General features: G+C 39.1%; 1 long non-coding RNA gene across 1 annotated transcript; it reads left to right on the top strand.

Annotated features, from left to right (window-relative positions):
• The first annotated feature begins 1,736 nt into the window (after positions 1–1,736).
• Positions 1,737–18,835, top strand: LOC117520002. Its single transcript, XR_004563503.1, has 3 exons — positions 1,737–1,946; positions 15,294–15,299; positions 18,825–18,835. It is a non-coding gene; the product is annotated as an uncharacterized LOC117520002 (long non-coding RNA).
• Positions 18,836–23,449: the final 4,614 nt, after the last annotated feature.

The raw sequence follows: 23,449 nt of genomic DNA, 5'->3' as shown, positions 1-23,449 counted from the left end.
GTACTCTGTTGGAGCTGTTACCCACGTGACCCAATCCGAGACACTTGCGTTGCTCTGTGACCAATAAACCATCAAACATTTGTGTGTAAATATAACTGTCACTATACTCAGTACTCATTTTTTTCATTACCCAACCTATATATATATATATATATATATATATATATATATATATATATAAAGGAATAGTTGATTTGAATAATACCGATCTGTAATATTAGCTGAAAAGTACAAAACGTCTCTATCTTCACAGCTAGAAAGAGGGCCAGCTTTTCTCATTGTCAGCACTCTCAACCGTTCACTCAGTTTTAATGTCCAGTAACAACCAAACAGATGGAATCCTTCAATGTCTGAATTTAATCTGTGAAAATGGTTTATTTAAATATTATTCTGATAGCGTCATTATCATACAAACTGTTGCAATGTTCCAGTACAGAAGCCTCAGTATACCAAACAAAAACCAAAAACAAACAAACAAAAAAATTCATAATTTATCAGATTTGTGACAGCTCAACAAAGAGACAGGACTGCAGTAAAAAGAAATACATTATCATAAACAAATACATCTCAAGTGGATGAATAGGGTGTCATATGAAACAGAAAAGAAAAAGGGTTTGAGACATTGATGAAACAGTACAGACGGAGCTGATGGCCTTACTGCTCAAGTCATTTTTGATCTATCATTCTGCTCTTTAGCAACAAACATTTTTGCTTGTAAGCAGTGCTCCTCATTAAAATCACTTTTGTTAAGTCTAAGTCAAATCATGCATTACTCTGATCCTTCATATTCCATGTGTCACAGAGTCAGACTTGCAATCATGAAAGCTCTATAACTGAAATTTATGATACACACATACATATAAATATTTAATCCAATAAATTTTAGCCATGTTCATTTTGACAATGACATTCTACTTTGAATGTGTTAACACTTGAATATGAGTGCATGACACCATACAAATACAGAACATCACTGGCCTGTTTTTTTTTTTAATATATATATTTTAAAAAATGTTAACATGCTGATCATTTAATTTACAAGTTATACATGTGAGTTGACCAATTCTGGACAAACTCAAGGTGTCCTTTCAGACCTTTCATTTCTATGTCAGTATGCAAATTTCAGTTTTATCACTTAAAAAAAAAAAAAAAAAAAAAAAAAAAAAATATATATATATATATATATATATATATATATATATATATATATATATATATATATATATATATATATATATATATATATATATATATATATGAGAGAGATAGATAGATAGATAGTTTTTCCCAAAATATTATCCCTTATTAGCAATATATCTTGGAGGCAGCCAGGAAGCTCCACATCACTGTCTCTGGTGTGTCATGGCCTGTCAGCCCATGAACCTTAGAGCTCCACAAAGGCATTTTTACCCTATCTGTAAAGACAACTGAATGTTTGAAGAGATGCAAGCCTGTGTGAAAAGTGAAAGCCTTAAAACCTGTTCTTTGTGTCATATATCAACATACGTTAGATTAGACCATACAGCCCAACTATATAATCATGCATCTTTAGCTGCACTTAGATGGTATAAATTTGGGCATTAACTGTGTTACAACTACCTTGTGGCAGCATGCTGCTCATGGTGCTTGAGATTTTCCAACTGTGTGATGCTTGTATGCAAACAAACAAAAACTAAAGAATACCACCTGTCTGGTCATTATAATGATTGAGCCTAGAAGTTCTACAATCAAACCAAATGTTTGTGTCAGATTGTCAAAGTGTTGAGTTTACATATGCTCTGCGTGGAACAAATACTTTATATTCTCTGATCAATAAATAAAGCTAAAGATTTCAATAACAATCTGTCTTACATAAAAATGGATCCTTAGTAATGTTGCTGATGACAAAACCTAGGGATTAATGTTCATGATCTACTGTAGCACATGGGCTAAAGCACACAGCACAAGTATGTTAAATGCAGAGTGGTGCATACAGAGCAAAAAGAGAAAGAAAGTGCATCATGGGAACCCCCCAGCAGTCTACGTCTATAGCAGCATAACTAAGGGATGGTTCAGGGTCACCTGATCCAGCCCTAACTATAAGCTTTAGCAAAAAGGAAAGTTTTAAGCCTAATCTTAAAAGTAGAGAGGGTGTCTGTCTCCCTGATCTGAATTGGGAGCTGGTTCCACAGGAGAGGAGCCTGAAAGCTGAAGGCTCTGCCTCCCATTCTACTCTTACAAACCCTAGGAACTACAAGTAAGCCTGCAGTCTGAGAGCGAAGCGCTCTATTGGGGTGATATGGTACTACGAGGTCCCTAAGATAAGATGGGACCTGATTATTCAAAACCTTATAAGTAAGAAGAAGAATTTTAAATTCTATTCTAGAATTAACAGGAAGCCAATGAAGAGAGGCCAATATGGGTGAGATATGCTCTCTCCTTCTAGTCCCCGTCAGTACTCTAGCTGCAGCATTTTGAATTAACTGAAGGCTTTTTAGGGAACTTTTAGGACAACCTGATAATAATGAATTACAATAGTCCAGCCTAGAGGAAATAAATGCATGAATTAGTTTTTCAGCATCACTCTGAGACAAGACCTTTCTGATTTTAGAGATATTACGTAAATGCAAAAAAGCAGTCCTACATATTTGTTTAATATGCGCTTTGAATGACATATCCTGATCAAAAATGACTCCAAGATTTCTCACAGTATTACTAGAGGTCAGGGTAATGCCATCCAGAGTAAGGATCTGGTTAGACACCATGTTTCTAAGATTTGTGGGGCCAAGTACAATAACTTCAGTTTTATCTGAGTTTAAAAGCAGGAAATTAGAGGTCATCCATGTCTTTATGTCTGTAAGACAATCCTGCAGTTTAGCTAATTGGTGTGTGTCCTCTGGCTTCATGGATAGATAAAGCTGGGTATCATCTGCGTAACAATGAAAATTTAAGCGATACCGTCTAATAATACTGCCTAAGGGAAGCATGTATAAAGTGAATAAAATTGGTCCTAGCACAGAACCTTGTGGAACTCCATAATTAACTTTAGTCTGTGAAGAAGATTCCCCATTTACATGAACAAATTGTAATCTATTAGACAAATATGATTCAAACCACCGCAGCGCAGTGCCTTTAATACCTATGGCATGCTCTAATCTCTGTAATAAAATTTTATGGTCAACAGTATCAAAAGCAGCACTGAGGTCTAACAGAACAAGCACAGAGATGAGTCCACTGTCCGAGGCCATAAGAAGATCATTTGTAACCTTCACTAATGCTGTTTCTGTACTATGATGAATTCTAAAACCTGACTGAAACTCTTCAAATAGACCATTCCTCTGCAGATGATCAGTTAGCTGTTTTACAACTACCCTTTCAAGAATTTTTGAGAGAAAAGGAAGGTTGGAGATTGGCCTATAATTAGCTAAGATAGCTGGGTCAAGTGATGGCTTTTTAAGTAATGGTTTAATTACTGCCACCTTAAAAGCCTGTGGTACATAGCCAACTAACAAAGATAGATTGATCATATTTAAGATCGAAGCATTAAATAATGGTAGGGCTTCCTTGAGCAGCCTGGTAGGAATGGGGTCTAATAAACATGTTGATGGTTTGGATGAAGTAACTAATGAAAATAACTCAGACAGAACAATCGGAGAGAAAGAGTCTAACCAAATACCGGCATCACTGAAAGCAGCCAAAGATAATGATACGTCTTTGGGATGGTTATGAGTAATTTTTTCTCTAATAGTTAAAATTTTGTTAGCAAAGAAAGTCATGAAGTCATTACTAGTTAAAGTTAATGGAATACTCAGCTCAATAGAGCTCTGACTCTTTGTCAGCCTGGCTACAGTGCTGAAAAGAAACCTGGGGTTGTTCTTATTTTCTTCAATTAGTGATGAGTAGAAAGATGTCCTAGCTTTACGGAGGGCTTTTTTATAGAGCAACAGACTCTTTTTCCAGGCTAAGTGAAGATCTTCTAAATTAGTGAGACGCCATTTCTGCACTGTGTTGGTATATGGCATTAGAGAACATAAAGAAGGAATCATATCCTTAAACCTAGTTACAGCGCTTTCTGAAAGACTTCTAGTGTAATGAAACTTATTCCCCATTGCTGGGTAGTCCATCAGAGTAAATGTAAATGTTATTAAGAAATGATCAGACAGAAGGGAGTTTTCAGGGAATACTGTTAAGTCTTCTATTTCCATACCATAAGTCAGAACAAGATCTAAGATATGATTAAAGTGGTGGGTGGACTCATTTACTTTTTGAGCAAAGCCAATAGAGTCTAATAATAGATTAAATGCAGTGTTGAGGCTGTCATTCTCAGCATCTGTGTGGATGTTAAAATCGGCCACTATAATTATCTTATCTGAGCTAAGCACTAAGTCAGACAAAAGGTCTGAAAATTCACAGAGAAACTCACAGTAACGACCAGGTGGACGATAGATAATAACAAATAAAACTGGATTTTGGGACTTCCAATTTGGATGGACAAGACTAAGAGACAAGCTTTCAAATGAATTAAAGCTCTGTCTGGGTTTTTGATTAATTAATAAGGTGGAATGGAAGATTGCTGCTAATCCTCCGCCTCGGCCCGTGCTACGAGCATTCTGACAGTTAGTGTGACTCGGGGGTGTTGACTCATTTAAACTAACATATTCATCCTGCTGTAACCAGGTTTCTGTTAGGCAGAATAAATCAATATGTTGATCAATTATTATATCATTTACCAACAGGGACTTAGAAGAGAGAGACCTAATGTTTAATAGACCACATTTAACTGTTTTAGTCTGTGGTGCAGTTGAAGGTGCTATATTATTTTTTCTTTTTGAATTTTTATGCTTAAATAGATTTTTGCTGGTTATTGGCAGTCTGGGAGCAGGCACCGTCTCTACGGGGATGGGGTAATGAGGGGATGGCAGGGGGAGAGAAGCTGCAGAGGTGTGTAAGACTACAACTTACAATTCAGATGGGGGATTCAAGTCAGAGGTTATCAGGGGCCTCATTTATAAAGCACTGTGTAGGATTCATACTCCAAGTCCACATACCAACAAAAGGCAAAAATAGAATACGAAATACGAATACAAAAATAAATCAGACTTACAAAATGTAGGTGTGTGCACCTGCAAGAAAACTTTAGAAATTGCACGTTGATCTACTTTATATCTTTTCCTCTACATGCCTACATTCAACCAAAAATAGTCAATGCAAAACATCTCATGAATAGTCAAGGATACACATGAAGCCCAAAATGTATTAATAGTCAGATTCACTATGTGTTTTTGTTCAAATTTTATGGAGATTAGCAAAACTATGCATTTTCAAAAAGCTTATAACCTCAGGGATCTTAAAACCATTGTTTGCATTTGCACAGATTACTTTATGACCACCATTTTGGATTTTCAAAATGGCTGCTGTAAAACCAGAATTTTCCACCTAGAAAGTTCATTCAAAAAGCTAATTATGTATTCATAAGACCAAAGAACCCCCCAAAAATTCCCTAAATAATTTAGTAAATATCACAAGCAATTAAAGCCATTATGCATAATTTTTTTTTCCAAAAATTTATCAAATTAAATTACTTGCTCTATGCTTTTTATATAACACCAGGACATTGCTATGCCACTCACCATTTCTTGTGATGAAAATGTAATTATGCCTCATGCACTGAAAATTAATATTAGTATACTATATTAAGCATAGCACCATCGGCTTGTATATTTACACTGCACTTGTGTCAGTGTACTTAATAGTCTACCAAGACACAATACAAGGCAGCTTTACTCACTCACTCATCCTCAACCGCTTACTCCAATCAATGGTCGCAGGGCACTGGAGCCAATCCCAGCAGTCATAGAGCATGAGTACACCCTAGACAGGACACCAGTCTGTCGCAGGGCCACATATAGACAAATAAACACATTCACACCCACATGCACACCTATGGACAATTTAAACGTTCCAGTCCACCTAACCTGCATGTCTTTGGATGTGGGAGGAAACCAGAACACCCAGAGAGAAGCCACACAAGCATGGGGAGAAGATGCAAACTCCACACATGACCCATGACATTCTTGCTGTGAGGCAACAGTGCTAACCACTAAGCCACCATGTTGCCCCAAAGCAGTTTTTCAAGTCAAATTTATTTTTGTCAGTGTTCTACATCTGATGAACAGATTACACATCATCATCATGATCATCACTGTCATCACTTCCAACATTATAGTCTTCATCATTTTCACATTCTGAGTCACATAAGCAGAGTTCTGTGCATGGCAGGTTATTCCTTTTGTATGAACATCTCTGTGTGGAGCAATTTGCATTGGCATCTCGCCAACTCAGTGATGGCCTTTGGTGCAGGAAGGACCTCTGTAGTAACTGGCAGCAATTGACCACTTGTGTCCTTATGGTCACCAAATTTCAGTGGATCAAAAGGCTGTTGCTGCATGATGGTGGCTTAGTACCATACCCGACTTTGTAACTGCACATGTTTGATGTGTTCCCCAAGTGCACTGAGTGTACACTGTAATCTGTTGCTTTCAGCAAATTGTTTGCAGAACAGATGCCATCTGAGATCAGGTATACTGGTGATATGGACACCCTTGGGACAGTATCTTTGGCAAACAAATTTTGCAAATTCATCTTTCACCTCCTGTGTAAGATTCCCTTCAGCTGGTAGTTCCATGGATGCTCCTGGTAAGGCCATGTCAGCCATTATGTACTGCCAAAACCATGTTGGTTTTCCTATCCCAGAGAATTTTCCAATATTGTCAGATCCAGTAAATGCACGAAACACAGGTGGGTGATTCTTAGACTACGGGCACTTATTGTGTCTGTTATGTGTCGACGCGGGTTGAGGAGCGGACCTGCGTCTGACTGAACCCAGCGCTAAAATAACCAGAAAACGGTTCCAATAACAAAACAATTTATTTTCCCCCTTTTGTGCAATACTCGGTGTACAAACATAAAGCGCGTCTGTCTGGCGGAGTGAAGGACGGCGCGCTCTCCAGCGCCCAAAGGGATCGAAGCCCGGCACCTCTGGACCCACGTTCACCGCCAGACACCCCCCAGGTGGACACGACAAACCGACTCTGTGAAGGATAGAAAAGGTGAGGTAAGTCAGCAGCTACAACTAATATCCTTCAAAGGCACACACTATCAGCAACACATTCAGGCTGTTATGTGTCGGACGCAGCCCGGAGAACCGACCAGCGTTTGAAGGACCCAGTATAAAATAAGCAGAGCACGGTACAAAGGATAACAGAGTTTAATGAACATAACAGTGCTGTGAAAAATATAAAAGTGCGCGGTCTGGCGTGGTGGATTGCGGTGCGCTCCCAGCAGCACTAACGGTCCGGAGCCAGAACTGGTTCGGACCAAAGGACCCCGCCGACACCCCCCAGGTGGCCGCGACAAACCGAGTCTGTGAAAGAAGGAATCATTATGTGAGTCCACACTCAACACACAGAGAGAACGCTCAAAGGTGCACAAACAGCAAACACTTCCTGGCTTAATTACTAATCAGCTTCCCACCCTGCAGGCATGGAACATCCAGTTCACAAACTCACTGCAGCGGAAGCTGATTTAAACGACCAACATACAGCTCAATATAATAAGGTGTGAGGGACACCACATTTACTGACTGTATAAATGTTAGTCACAAAATCTAACGTACCTCAGGAAGTGTGCTGACGAGCGTGAGACCTCACCCTCTCCTCTTTCACAGACCATGCATCAAACCTGGACGTTCTCTGCATCCACTGATGATGAGATGGCTCCCGAGACGACGATCTCACCCGTCTGGTCACAAGGTCGAGTCTCTGGCAAATACACACTGTGTACTCCAGTCTTAAATGCCACCATGTTCCAATCCATGTAGATGCACCACAGCTGTGAGTCCTGACGAGCTGCAGGTGATCAGGGTGAGGTCCTGATAAACTCAGCTACACAGCCACTCAGTCCCAAATGCAAGCCACCTGGAAGGAAAAACAAAAGACAGAAACAAAAAGGCAGCCAGGCCCCCCAGCCATACAACACAGGTCTGAATTTAAGCTTATGTAAATAAGCAGCTTCTCACAACAGGTGGAGGATCATCTGTCCGCACGCCACGGCCGTGAGAAGCGAGCTGCACAACTCTCATCAATATTCACATATACTGCGTAACAAAATACCAAATTACTGTTAACAATTATTCAGACAATCAAATCACCTCTGATGTGTGCTGACAGCATGTGTCCCTCACCTGTCCTCCTTCACAGGCATGATGTGGCAAACCCAGGCATGGTCCTCAGTGTCTCACAAACGAACATCACAAGGTCGAGTTCCCGGCAATTCTGCTCGAATCACACATGGCTTAAATGCAGAACGCCATCTCATTATCTGCTTCAGCTGAAAGTCTTTAAGGTTGCACATGAGCATCATCCACAGGTGCTGCATATCACGTTGATGAGGGTGAAGGACTCTTCTGCCAGCACCTTCTCCATAGACAATAAATCAGTTTGCATACCACCTGGAGAGCAAAGAAAAGAAAAGAACACCAAAATGTCCAGCCAAACCCCCCAACACACAACAGTGTCCTTTGATCATATTGTATGAAAAACAGAAAAAAGGGGAAATTTCACACTTTTATAGTTATCTTTACAATGAAAGTGTGTTAAGAAATTTGTTCTAGTAGTTTATGATGACTTTTTCACCTTTTTTCAGCATCATTATATGCAAATATTGCCATTTTGTGCTTGTCCCACACCCAGACTTTTGATCTTCAATGATAAAAATGAATGGTAAAGAAACATTTTTTCTAATGTTTTAAAATATCTCTGAATAAAATATCAGTAAAATAATCAAAACATAATTGGGGTATTCAATGTCATACAACTGTTGTGATTTTTTTAAACAAAATGTAGTTGTCCCACACTATTGCCGTAATTTCCACCACAACACTGTAATGTCCCTTTAAACAGTTTGTATGAAAGATTGTTTGGGTAGTTTCTATGGAGATAAACAGTGACATCAGAACACATGTATATAGCGCCAAATCACAACAAACAGTTGCCCCAAGGCGCTTTATATTGTAAGGCAATGGTGTGGTGGAAATTACATTTACAAGGCCAATAGTGCCCGTAGTTAAAGAATCACCCAGGTAAAGTTTGTGCCTTCTCCTCGCCTACATCAGGAAAAGACATTCACACATGCCATCAAAGGATTCCTTGGGGCCAAAATCCTTTTAAATGAACTTTCTAGATTAATTAGGAGCCGAGATATCTGAAAATCCTTTATTTTACGGTAGTCATTTTAAAAATCCAAAGTGGTGGCCATGCATGGATCTGTGCAAATGCAGGCATTGGTCTTCAGATTCCTGGTTTTCTAAGTTTTCTAAAATTGTATAGCTTTGCTAATCTCCATAAAATTTGAACGAAACTTATTTTATTGACATAGTGATACTGACTATAACCAAGAGGAAGAGCATGAAAACAAAAGCTTCTGAAACAGAAGTCAAGGTGCTTGTGTGTGAACACAGAAGTGGCATGAATATTAAAAAAAAAATAAATAAATGCAGTAAATGGCAACACCAAGACCTCAAGTAGTTTTAAACTTAACCATTTATAACGACTGTTCATTCATGGTGCAGCACATTAATTTAGATGCAGAATCACTTATGGACATAACTTTAATACGATTTTAACACACTTTTACAAGCTGACCACAAGAACCAGCATGAAACTTTCTCAATTACAGAATTACTAGACAATTATTTATCATTATACTTGTGCCACAATGATTTGCATTGTTGTAAAATAATGGCACTGCTGGTTTTATTAAGACAAAATTTGTCCAATGAACAACTTATGGAGATTAGCAAAACTATGCATTTTTAAAAGGCACTAATGTTTACATCAATGAACATCTTACTAAAAAACACAGACATTGCCAAGAAAGCAAGGCTGCTTAAAAAACAAAAAACAACAACAACAAAAAAAAAAAACAGGGTAAACTCAGTCTGGGTCACAAATTGTAAGGTTTTTATCAACCCGAAGTATGCTCCCGAAAATGCTAGATGTCTGTGTATTAGGAGCATGAGCCAGTTAGATTGCTTTGATTAAGAATGCTTCACTATTTGTTAAAGGCCTAATTCTGAGAGATTCTACATCATGTCTTGGTTTACATTGGGAAGTTAGTACAGAAAAAGGTGTTTTGGACTTTGGGGGAAAAAGGTCCATTTTTTCAGTTTGAGGATTATGTTTTGATTATTATGACAACAGACTTATCACAATTTACTCCTGCACAGGAGTTAAAGTTAAATATTTTTGAAGACATCGAATATAGTTTTCATAACATTGAAAACACATTGATCTGGATTGCTTTTTTTTTCAGGAAAATAATAGACATCACTGTAAATACTTTACGGACGAGCAAATGAACGATTATTCTTTGACAAATGGGATTTTGTCCATAATACACTTTAATAGTAGAAGTCTTCTATGAACTTTTCAAAAATTCAGGATTGCTTAAAGCATCTAATAAACAGTTTTCTGTCATTGCGATTACTGAGACTTAGTTGAGAAAGGAGCATGTTGACACTGTCCACTTTGAGGGATAGGATTTTTTTTGCCACAAATAGGATGAAGAAACAGGGCGGTGGTGTGGCACTTTATGTCTGTTCAAATGTTTATGTACTGTATGTTCAAGTGATCAAAGTCAAATTATACAAAATATGCATTACAGTGGAAATTATATATGAAAAATTAAAAAAAACATAATTGTGAGATGTGATTATAGAGCCCCGGGATCAATTTTAATTTTTTATTTTTTTTTGTGGATAAATTAAATGAAATGTACAACACAATTAATAACAATAAGCTTTTATTTGTTTGTAGGGATTTTAACATTGATTTACTTAACCCTCTGGGGCCCACGCCTTGGTATACGACGGCTAAGACCAAACTTTACTAAATTATAAATAACTTTTGAATGATAGAGAAAGAAACTTACTCTTTTTTGCTGAAACTTTAACTCCACGGACTTTCAAGCCAGCCATCGGCCATCTTTGTACTCCTCATAGAAGCTGTGTGATGACGTGCGCAATGTGAGTGTCCAGTCAGAATTGGTTCACGGTCACATGGTTTTACAAAATCCAATCGTAGGGCAGATTTACCTCACGTGAAAAGCCAAAGATCATTTGCAGGAGTGATATGTTACGAGTTGGCCCGTTTGAATAGCCCCCTGGGTGCTCCAATGAGTACATACTAAATCAAATCAATTTTATTTATATAGCGCCAAATCACAACAAACAGTTGCCCCAAGGCCCTTCATATTGTAAGGCAAAGCCATACAATAATTACAGAAAAACCCCAACGGTCAAAACGACCCCCTGTGAGCAAGCACTTGGCGACAGTGGGAAGGAAAAACTCCCTTTTAACAGGAAGAAACCTCCAGCAGAACCAGGCTCAGGGAGGGGCAGTCTTCTGCTGGGACTGGTTGGGGCTGAGGGAGAGAACCAAGAAAAAGACATGTTGTCGAGGGGAGCAGAGATCAATCACTAATGATTAAATGCAGAGTGGTGCATACAGAGCAAAAAGAGAAAGAAACACTTGGGAAACATCATGGGAACCCCCCAGCAGTCTAAGTCTATAGCAGCATAACTAAGGGATGGTTCAGGGTCACCTGATCCAGCCCTAACTATAAGCTTTAGCAAAAAGGAAAGTTTTAAGCCTAATCTTAAAAGTAGAGAGGGTGTCTGTCTCCCTGATCCGAATTGGGAGCTGGTTCCAGAGGAGAGGAGCCTGAAAGCTGAAGGCTCTGCCTCCCATTCTACTCTTACAAACCCTAGGAACTACAAGTAAGCCTGCAGTCTGAGAGCGAAGCGCTCTATTGGGGTGATATGGTACTATGAGGTCCCTAAGATAAGATGGGACCTGATTATTCAAAACCTTATAAGTAAGAAGAAGAATTTTAAATTCTATTCTAGAATTAACAGAAAGCCAATGAAGAGAGGCCAATATGGGTGAGATATGCTCTCTCTTTCTAGTCCCTGTCAGTACTCTAGCTGCAGCATTTTGAATTAACTGAAAGCTTTTCAGGGAACTTTTAGGACAACCTGAAAATAATGAGTTACAATAGTCCAGCCTAAAGGAAATAAATGCATGAATTAGTTTTTCAGCATCACTCTGAGACAAGACCTTTCTAATTTTAGAGATATTGCGCAAATGCAAAAAAGCAGTCCTACATATTTGTTTAATATGCGCATTGAATGACATATCCTGATCAAAAATGACTCCAAGATTTCTCACAGTATTACTAGAGGTCAGGGTAATGCCATCCAGAGTAAGGATCTGGTTAGACACCATGTTTCTAAGATTTGTGGGGCCAAGTACAATAACTTCAGTTTTATCTGAGTTTAAAAGCAGGAAATTAGAGGTCATCCATGTCTTTATGTCTGAAAAACAATCCTGGAGTTTAGCTAATTGGTGTGTCCTCTGGCTTCATGGATAGATAAAGCTGAGTATCATCTGCGTAACAATGAAAATGTAAGCAATGCTGTCTAATAATACTGCCTAAGGGAAGCATGTATAAAGTGAATAAAATTGGTCCTAGCACATGTACTATTAGTACATACTCAGTGTGCCCTGCGCCATTACGCACAGCGATCAGTGAAAGCAGGAGCACACAGAGAGCCTCTGATGACAATCTCACATGCTCAAACAAAGAGTGTGTAACTATCAGGATTGCTCCACTAGTGTGCATGTGAATGTTACTGGATAACTCTGTTGCTTTATCTGCATAAAGCACTGTTTACCATATCAATGGACAACAAAACGCATAGACTATTTTGTATATATTGTTCAAAATGTGCATTTGTGTTTATTGTTTGAACCTTTTTGTTGTACAGCCTTTCACACAAGACCCCAAATTACCTTTCTAAAGTGTCAAAACAGTTGTTTATTATAGTTTGCTGTGTGTTTTGAATAAATGTGTGTGGAAAATTATTTTTCGCTTTATTTTTTCCTTGCCTATTTTTGATTGTAAACCTTTATTACACTCATAAAACACAACAAAAACATATATATTACGAAAGCACAGGTTGTCCTGAAAAAAAAAAAAAAAGAGACATAAAACTTGATTGTGGGATGCAGGGAGAGCTGTTAACAGCAATAATAAAACATTTATTCCAGGCGAGTAAACTATCCAAAAAATGCCCTCGGACCCCAGAGGGTTAATCCTCATGGCCAGGCACATATAACAGAATTTATAAACTCTGTGCTTTGTATGGGCTTGATTCCAGTAATCACATTTCCAACTAGGATAACTACAAATTCATCAACACTTATTGATAACATATTAACAAATGCTACTGTAGGGAACTTAACAGGTGGGTTGCTCATAAGTGATGTCAGTGATCATTTACTGGTTTTCGTAGCTTTCAATTCATTTGTTGATAAAAAGGAACAAAAAGAAACAGTAAATTTCAAAAGGAAAATAACTGATGCTTCTACTGAATACCTCAGAAGGGACTTATTGCATCATGATTGGTGTGATATTCATAGTTAGGATATTTATAAATTATATGAATTGTTTGTTTCCATTATTTCTAACGTGTATGAAAAACATTGCCCTTTGTGCCTATAACTGGAAATAGGAAAAAAATCGATAAACCTTGGGTTACAAAAGGACTCCATTTAATTTTTTTTTTTTTTGTACAGTTTATAAAACTTATAACAAAATAAGCTGAAAGTAAATATAAGACATATAAAAAACAAACTAAGGAGCATTATACAATCATGTAAGAAGCGGTTTTATTGCAATTTATTGGAAAAAATAAAACCAACACAAAAGGCACCTGGAAACTGTAAAAGAAAATAAAACTATTATTATTATTATTATTATTATTATTATTATTATTAACTATTATTATTATTTTGTCAATGATAAAAGTCAATGATAAAATGATAAAACTTATCAAATTCAATTGTATCCTCAAAAACGTACTCTTTGGACAACAGCAATACAATTAATATAACTCTGGATTCAATGTGTATTAATGAAACTGATGAAATTGAAATTATTGACATTGTTCGCAAGTTAAAAGGGAAAAAAAATCAGTTGACAGTGACAACTTTGATATATTCTTGATTAAAAAAAACCATTACTGATTGTATTATTAAACCCTTGACTTACATTTGTAATTTGTCATTGATGACCGGGAAATTCCGTTCTAAAATGAAAATAGCTAAGGTGATACAATTGTTCAAATCTCGTGATAAGCATGTTTTTTTTTTCAAACTGCAGGCCAATCTCATTGTTACCACTGTTTTCAAAAATTCTGGAAAAGATATTTGTAAAGAGGTTGAATGATTTCTTAACTAAACAGCGCATTCTTAGTGAACATCAGTATGGTTTTAGGAAAAATTGCACAACTTCATTGGCTTTGGTCGATTTTGTTGAACAGGTTACAAATGCAACAGAGATGAAGAAATACAGTGTAGGATGTTTTTTTTTATTTGCAGAAAGCATTTGATACCATAGATCACACCTTACTATTGAATACATTACAGAAGTACGATATTAGAGGACTGGCCCTTGATTGGGTAACAAATTTTTTACAAGTCAGGTACCAGTGTGGTCCTTTTGGGGGGATAAACTCTGAATTTTTCAGGATTTCATGTAGGGTGCCCCAAGGTTCAGTCCTTGGGCCATGACTGTTTTTATTGTACATTAATGATATTGGTTTGTCTTCTAAGTTTGTGAGATGTATTTTGTTTGCTGATGACACGACTGTGTTTGGTAGTGGGGATCATTTGGGACAGCTCCTGGACATGATGGAGAGGGAACTACAAAAATGTAAACATTGGTTTGATTTAAATAAGTTATCGCTTCATTTGGGTAAAACCAAGTGTATTATATTTGGAAATAAGCCCAGGAACGTAAGTAGAAATTTATTATTGAATGATGTAGAAATTGAAATGGTAACTGAAACTAAGTTTCTGGGTGTTTTTATCGATGACAAACGAAGTTGAAAAACTCATACAAATTATGTTAAATCCAAAATCTCAAAAGTCATCGCGATTCTGTACAAAGTACAATACTTCCTCCCCCAGCATTTGCTGGCCATGTTGGAACATTCTTTGCTTGTTCCATATATGACTTACTGCATTGAGGTATGGGGAAATACATATAAAGCAAATCTAAATCCAATATTTCTGTTACAAAAGAAAGCTATAAGTGTTATACAGTGAGGAAAATAAGTATTTGAACACCCTGCGATTTTGCAAGTTCACCCACTTAGAAATCATGGAGGGGGTCTGAAATTTTCATCTTAGGTGCATGTCCACTGTGAGAGACATAATCTAAAAAAAATCTGGAAATCACAATGTATGATTTTTTAAAATAATTTATTTGTATGCTACTGCTGCAAATACGTATTTGACCCCCTACCAACCAGCAAGAATTCTGGCTCACACAGACCTGTTAATTTTTCTTTAAGAAGCCCTCTTATTCTGCACTCTTTACTTGTATTAACTGCACCTGTTTGAACTTGTTACCTGTATAAAAGACACCTGTTCACACACTCAATCAATCACACTCCAACCTGTCCACCATAGCCAAGACCAAAGAGCTGTCTAAGGACACCAGGGACAAAACTGTAGACCTGCACAAGGTTGGGATGGATTACAAGACAACAGGCAAGCAGCTTGGTAGAAGACAACAACTGTTAAGATTATTTATTAGAAAGTGGAAGAAACGCAAGATGACTGTCAATCTCCCTCGGTCTGGGATTCCATGCAAGATCTCACTTTGTGGGGTAAGGATGATTCTGAGAAAGCTCAGAACTACACAGGAGGACCTGGTCAATGACCTGAAGAGAGCTGGGACCATAGTCACAAAGATTACATTAGTAACACATGATGCTGTCATGGTTTAAAATCCTGCAGGGCAACAAGGTCCCCCTGCTCAAGCCAGCACATGTCCAGGCCCATTTGAAGTTCACGAGTGACCATCTGGATGAACCAGAGGAGGCATGGGAGAAGGTCATGTGGTCAGATGAGACCAGAATAGAGCTTTTTGGAATCAACTCCACTTACCAAGTTTAAAGGATGAGAACAACCCCAAGAAAACCACCCCAACTGTGAAGCATGGGGGTGGAAACATCATACTCTGGGGTGTTCTTCTGCAAAGGGGACAAGACAACTGCACCGTAGTGAAGGGAGGATGGATGGGGTCATGTATTGCGGGATTTTGGCAAACAACCTCCTTCCCTCAGTAAGAGCATTGAAGATGGGTCATGGCTGGGTCTTCCAGCATGACAACCCCAAGCACACAGCCAGGGCAACAAAGGAGGGGCTCCATAAGAAGCATTTCAAGCTCCTGGAGTGGCCTGGCCAGTTTCCAGACCTGAACTCAATAGAAAATCTTTGGATGGAGCTGAAACTCCAAGCCTGAACGATTTGGAGAAAATCTGTATGGAGGAATGGACCAAAATCCCTGCTGCAGTGTGAAAACTTGGTCAAGAACTACAGGAAACGTTTGACCTCTGTAATTGCAAACAAAGGCTACTGTACCAAATATTAACATTGATTTTTACAGGTGTTGAAATACTTATTTGCAGCAGTAACATACAAATAAATGATTAAAAAATAATACATTGTGATTTCCAGATTTTTTTTTTTTTTTTTTGATTATGTCTCTCACAGTGGACATGCACCTAAGATGAAAATTCCAGAACCCTCCATAATTTCTAAGTGGGAGAACTTGCAAAATCGCAGAGTGTTCAAATACATATTTTCTTCACTGTAAGTATAAAAAAAAACCCCATATCGGGAGCCAACGAATCCATTGTTTGCTTGTTTGCACATTTTGAAATTTTGGGACTTGGTTGATTATTTTACGATACAGTTCATGTATAAAGTTAAAAATGAACTGTTGCCTCACCATGTCCAGGAATTGTTTAAAATGAGGGAGTCATGTTATCATCTGAGATGAATTTCAGTATTTGACTGCTTAAAAGGGAAAAAATCAATTGACAGTGACAACTTTGATATGTTGTTGATAAAAAAAACAATATTGATTGCATTATTAAACCCTTGACTTACATTTGTAATTTGTCATTGATGACCGGGAAATTTCCTTCTAAAATTAAAATAGCTAAGGTGATACCATTGTTCAAATCTGGTGATAAGCATGTTTTTTTTTTTGTTTTGTTTTTTCAAACGACAGGCCAATCTCATTGTTACCACAGTTTTCAAAAATTCTGGAAAAGATGTTTGTAAAGAGGTTGAACGATTTCTTAACTAAACAACGCATTCTTAGTGAACATCATTATGGTTTTAGGAAAAATCGCACAACTTCATTGGCTTTGGTCGATTTTGTTGAGCAGGTCACAAATGCAACAGAGAAGAAGAAATACGGTGTAGGATTTTTTTTTTTTTTTTTTTTTTTTGCAGAAAGCATTTGATACCATAGATCATACCTTACTATTGAATAAATTACAGAAGTACGGTATTGGTATTAGAGGACTGGCCCTTGATTGGGTAACTTAATTATTTAGAAGTCAGGTACCAGTGTGTTCCTTTTGGGGGGATAAACTCTGAATTTTTCAGGATTTCATGTAGGGTGCCCCAAGGTTCAGTCCTTGGGCCATTACTGTTTTTATTGTACATTAATTATATTGGTTTGGTTTCTATGTTTGTGAGATGTATTTTGTTTGCTGATGACACGACTGTGTTTGGTAATGGGGATCATTTGGGACAGCTCCTGGACATGATGGAGAGGGAACTACAAAAATTTAAACATTGGTTTGATGTAAATAAGTTATTACTTCATTTGGGTAAAACCAAGTATATTATATTAGGAAATAAGCCCAGGAATTTCTAGATTATTGAATAATGTAGAAATTGAAATGGTAACTGAAACTAAGTTTCTTGGTGTTTTTATCAATGACAAACTAAGATGGAAAACATATAAATTATGTTAAATCCAAAATCTCAAAAGTCATCGCAATTCTGTACAAAGTACAATACTTCCTCCCCCAGCATTTGATGGCCATGTTGGAACATTCTTTGCTTGTTCCATATATGACTTACTGCATTTGAGGTATGGGGAAATACATACAACCCCATTTCCAATGAAGTTGGGACATTGTGTGAAATGTAAATGAAAACAGAATACAATGATTTGTAAATCCTCTTCAGCCTATACGAGGTCTGTCCATAAAGTATCGTACCTTTTATTTTTTTTCAAAAACTATATGGATTTCATTCATATGTTTTTATGTCAGACATGCTTGAACCCTTGTGCGCATGCGTGAGTTTTTCCACGCCTGTCGGTGACGTCATTCGCCTGTGAGCACGCCTTGTGGAAGGAGTGGTCCCGCCCCCTCGTCGGATTTTCATTGTCTGGAAATGGTGGAATGAAAAGGACTTTTTTTCCATCAGAATTTTTTCAGAAGCTGTTAGAGACTGGCACCTAGAAACCATTCGAAAAATTTATCTGGCTTTCACTGAAAATTTTACGGGCTTCACAGAGAATAAGGACTTTAACTACAGCTTTAAGGACCCCTTTAAGGACCCCTTTAAGGACCCCTTTAAGGACGGTCGGTGCGCCACACTGCGAGCTGCGACGATGCGGCACAAACCACTGGATCATTTCTAAGCTGATGGCTCTGTGGATACGAGACCGTATGTGCTCTTTCTCTGGTTATCACAAGACCTGGACATCAGCCATTTTCCGGCAGATTTCACTTTTAACAAGAGATTTTGTCATGGAAAACCGCGCGGAGGCTTCGCGCGTCACGACCAATTCGCTGATGAAGCGAGACAAAGGAACACCTCCGTTTCGGAGTCTTAGAGGACAAGTTGGGACATGTCTATCTCCGCTTTCAGTGCTTACCAGTCGAGTGAGTATAAAAGAACTTGTGGAGAGCTGGACATGTCCCAACTTGTCCTCTAACACTCCGAAACGGAGGTGTTCCTTTAAAGTTGGTCCGTGGGCAGGGGGTCGGGGTTCGACTGAACTGCCTACTTTAAACGAGCTGTGAGCTTTTCATCAGCTACGACTCGTCCTCACCTCTTAAAGCGCGGTGAAAACAGCACACCTGCACTGAGCTTTACAAAGTCATTTTTATGCTTTATTTTTCTCCTTTATTTAGAATTCTGAGCTGAGCCGCTCCATATCGTCTCGTTAAAAACAGCTGATCCTCCGTGACGTGTCAACAACTAACACTATTTTCCACTCAAATGCACCTAAACTCTCTTTCTGAGGACCACATGATGTGAAAACACAATAAAACTTTCTTACCTGTAAATCTGGTCATGTTTTCTGCATAAATAAATGTTATCCATTCTTTGTGCTCAAACGCCAAAGCAGGGGCGAATTCAGATGGAATGGGGGCGTGGGGCAAGGATGTCCCCCCCTCCCCCACAACACCCCTAGATTAAAGGTCCAGTTTTGAAGCCGTTTTTTTACTACAACTACTAATATTACTTAAAATAATAATCATTTTGACAAGTAAAATGTTTATAGAGAATTTAAATGTTAAAAAATGTTAGAATTTAATAGTTACATTTATAAACAATGTAGGTTAGAAATTGCAAGTTTTACTGTTACAGTGCTGTCAACAGTTAAATACGAGGTCAAGAAAGACAAAAACAAAGATAAAACAAGTATTTATTTTCATTGAAGTCAAGAAAGGGTGACTATAAAGTGAGTTTTGGCAAAACAGGTATCATTGTCATGTTGAGGTGGCAGAGGGTTGTCGGCAGCTGGGGAAAGTAACTAAGAAAAGTAACTAGTAATCTAACTTAGTTACTTTTACAATTGAGTAATCAGTAAAGTAACTAAGTTACTTTTTCAAGGAGTAATCAGTAATCAGTAATTGGATTACTTTATCAAAGTAACTGTGGCAACACTGATTATTACATTTCAAAATCAATATGAATTATTTATGAATAAGCCCATCGTTTTTGTCTTTAAACATTGTGTAGGCCCCTACCCCATTACTTAATTGGGGCAAATTAACAGTTTTTTTGCCTAATATAAAGCCCCCATCCACCCCCGCCCCGATTCCCTGAAATGGTACAGTCCTGTTTTCGTCTTTCTGTGTTCGCTGTGTCGCCTAACCAGGGTTGCCAGATGTGACGCTTTCCAGTCCAATAAATGCTCAAAAATGCATGGAGGCACTAAATCCTGCGCAATTTGAACTGATTTTTAAAATGTGTGTGGCAATTCTATACAAAAAACTCGTCCAGTGCCATATTTTTACCCTAAACAAACCAATTGGATGGGAAAACACCCAATCTGGCAACCCTGCTCCTAACTGAAGTAGCACTGCTAGCCCACATTCGATTCTGACACAAAACGACAAATTGCCACTATGCCACAATTAAACAATGAAGCGACAGCAGGAGTCTGGAGCTGAAAAACGGAGGAAAAAGAAACAAAAAGATGATGCCCGTGCATCCCTTGCTGGTAAGTACGTGTTAAAGGTTAAAATTGTTTTGATTAATTAATGTTCAGTGGTGCTGCTTAAACTAGGTTGCGTTGGCTTTGCTGATTTGATGTAGCTTTAAACGCTAAACTTAAACGCTTTAATAAATAGGAATGGTTTGAGTAGAACTTTTGTGTGTGTGTGGGGACGGGGGGTTCTCTTGTATGGGGGTGGGGGAGCCTCCCTGACCAGTTATGCTTAGGGCCTCCAAAACCTTAGCAGCGGCCCTGTTTGTACACATCGGTCACAGTGTGCGTATATATGCAAACATTTCATTGTCAAGTTTGTTTTTATGAATTACAACATATGCATCTTTTACGTCCCATTTTGTGCAGGTTAAACAGTTACAAATGAGGCCCCTGGTGAGTTAGCAGACCTGTGTGCAATGCACCAGAGTGCTAAAGCAGAGCACTTATGTTTACTCCATTTATGTTTACGTTTAGACCATTTAATTTTGTTTTCAGTTTGCTTCTGTTGGGTTTACATGCAAACTCTACATGGGTCATGAACTTGTCTGCTATATGTAAGCTGACTGGCGCACGAAGAAGGAATCCTATGCCACTTACGAAAAATCAGAGCTGCCTCGAATGCCTCATACAGCTGTCACCACAACCATTCATGCACATCAGCGGTCGAAAGACAGCGAGTGCCCTGCAAGTGCCCATTCGACCCCCTCTCGGCGGGTGTCCGCCAGAGTCCAGGTGCCACCCACGAACACCACTCGCACATGGCCCCACCTAGAAAAGGTGGGGCCATTCGCGCTGCCAGCACCAGAGCAGAGAGCAGCTGGCCACTTTAGACCTGGCTGTGCGAATGGCAGCACATTTTCTAAGTGGCCCACGAGTGTACCCTTACCAAGCAACACACATCATGCAAGGCTCCCCCCCAACACATATGGCGTGTGAGTATCGTGCCTCATTCTCCCTGTAATTCATGTGGCGTGCGAGTGTGACACCTCCCCCCCCGCAACATAGATGTCTTGAGTCATGTGTCAGGTGCAGCTGAGGTGGCTGCAGTGCGAATGCTGTGCAGTGCAGTGCGCATCTGGACAGCTGGAATGTCCAGCTGGGACAGCTGGGCACTGTGTACTCACAACTCAGCTGGAGGACCTATGTCTTGCCATCAACAACATGAACAACACTCCAGCAATGCTTATGTGTGGGTGGGCTGTCATGCTCTCGGCACTTCTAGCTGACAGCGGCTCAGTGCACATGACGTGTTAAATTAAAAACAGAGAACACAGCCAGGACAAACATATAAATGAATACTACAATAACTACATACATAATTACATAACACATACATAAAATAAATAATCACAGAACAAAGGAACAGAGTGACTGTGAGTGGATCAATAAGGGTGGTGTGTCACTGCGAGCAGCAGCTGTTGGGTTCTGTGGACCCACAAGTCATAGTCATAGAACACGTACTGTGTTATGAAAGACATGACCTTACAGCACTCCAGCATGAGGCGCATGAGTGTGCATGCTGCCCTCGTGGAATACATAAAAACACATATCACCTTTGCAACGTGCTGGAGTGACCATGCAGTGTGCACATTGGCAGACTGTGCCATGTGAAAAGGGCCGTCTGCTCATGATTACACTCAGCTGGTGATCTGAATGTCACGTCACCCACATCAGCTATGGTGTACATGATGATGTGTCCTTCTGCGCAATGCTCCCTGGACATGCGGTACCGGCTGGACATGTGGGGCCAGCAGATGTGGAAATGATAAGCACGCACTGCTTCATTCATGTCATTTCATGACTGTACGTCTATGACTATGGGTCATATACAGCTAGCCAGGCCCCTGTAGTCGGTGCGGACCAAGGTAGCTTAGCCGCCGTTAGTTCCCCCCTGGCAGATCCCGGGCAGTCGGGAAAGCAGGCTGACTGGGTGACTGTGAGGAGGAAGCGTAGCCCTAAACAGAAGCCCCGTGTACACCGTCAACCCGTTCACATCTCTAACCGTTTTTCCCCACTCGACGATACACTCGCCGAGCATCAAACTCTGGTTATTGGCGACTCTGTTTTGAGAAATGTGAAGTTAGCGACACCAGCAACCATTGTCAATTGTCTTCCGGGGGCCAGAGCAGGTGACACTGAAGGAAATTTGAAATTGCTGGCTAAGGCTAAGCGTAAATTTGGTAAGATTGTAATTCACGTCGGCAGTAATGACACTCGGTTACGCCAATCGGAGGTCACTAAAATTAACATTAAATCGGTGTGTAACTTTGCAAAAACAATGTCGGACTCTGTTGTCTTCTCTGGGCCCCTCCCCAATCAGACCGGGAGTGACATGTTTAGCCGCATGTTCTCCTTGAATTCCTGGCTGTCTGAGTGGTGTCCAAAAAATGAGGTGGGCTTCATAGATAATTGGCAAAGCTTCTGGGGAAAACCTGGTCTTGTTAGGAGAGACGGCATCCATCCCACTTCAGATGGAGCAGCTCTCATTTCTAGAAATCTGGCCAATTTTCTTGGATCCTCTAAACTGTGACTGTCTAGCGTTGGGACCAGGAGGCAGAGCTGTGGTCTTATACACCTCTCTGCAGCTTCTCTCCCCCTGCCATCCCCTCATTACCCCATCCCCGTAGAGACGGTGCCTGCTCCCAGACCACCAATAACCAGCAAAAATCTATTTAAGCAAAAAAATTCAAAAAGAAAAAATAATATAGCACCTTCAACTGCACCACAGACTAAAACAGTTAAATGTGGTCTATTAAACATTAGGTCTCTCTCTTCTAAGTCCCTGTTGGTAAATGATATAATAATTGATCAACGTATAGATTTATTCTGCCTAACAGAAACCTGGTTACAGCAGGATGAATATGTTAGTTTAAATGAGTCAACACCCCCGAGTCACACTAACTGTCAGAATGCTCGTAGTACGGGCCGGGGCGGAGGATTAGCAGCAATCTTCCATTCCAGCTTATTAATTAATCAAAAACCTAGACAGAGCTTTAATTCATTTGAAAGCTTGTCTCTTAGTCTT

This window comes from Thalassophryne amazonica, chromosome 1, assembly GCF_902500255.1.
Source record: "Thalassophryne amazonica chromosome 1, fThaAma1.1, whole genome shotgun sequence".
In the NCBI taxonomy this organism is placed as follows: Eukaryota; Metazoa; Chordata; class Actinopteri; order Batrachoidiformes; family Batrachoididae; genus Thalassophryne; species Thalassophryne amazonica.
The sequence above is the reverse complement of the archived record's forward strand: the minus strand, read 5'-3'. Positions and strand labels throughout refer to the sequence as shown.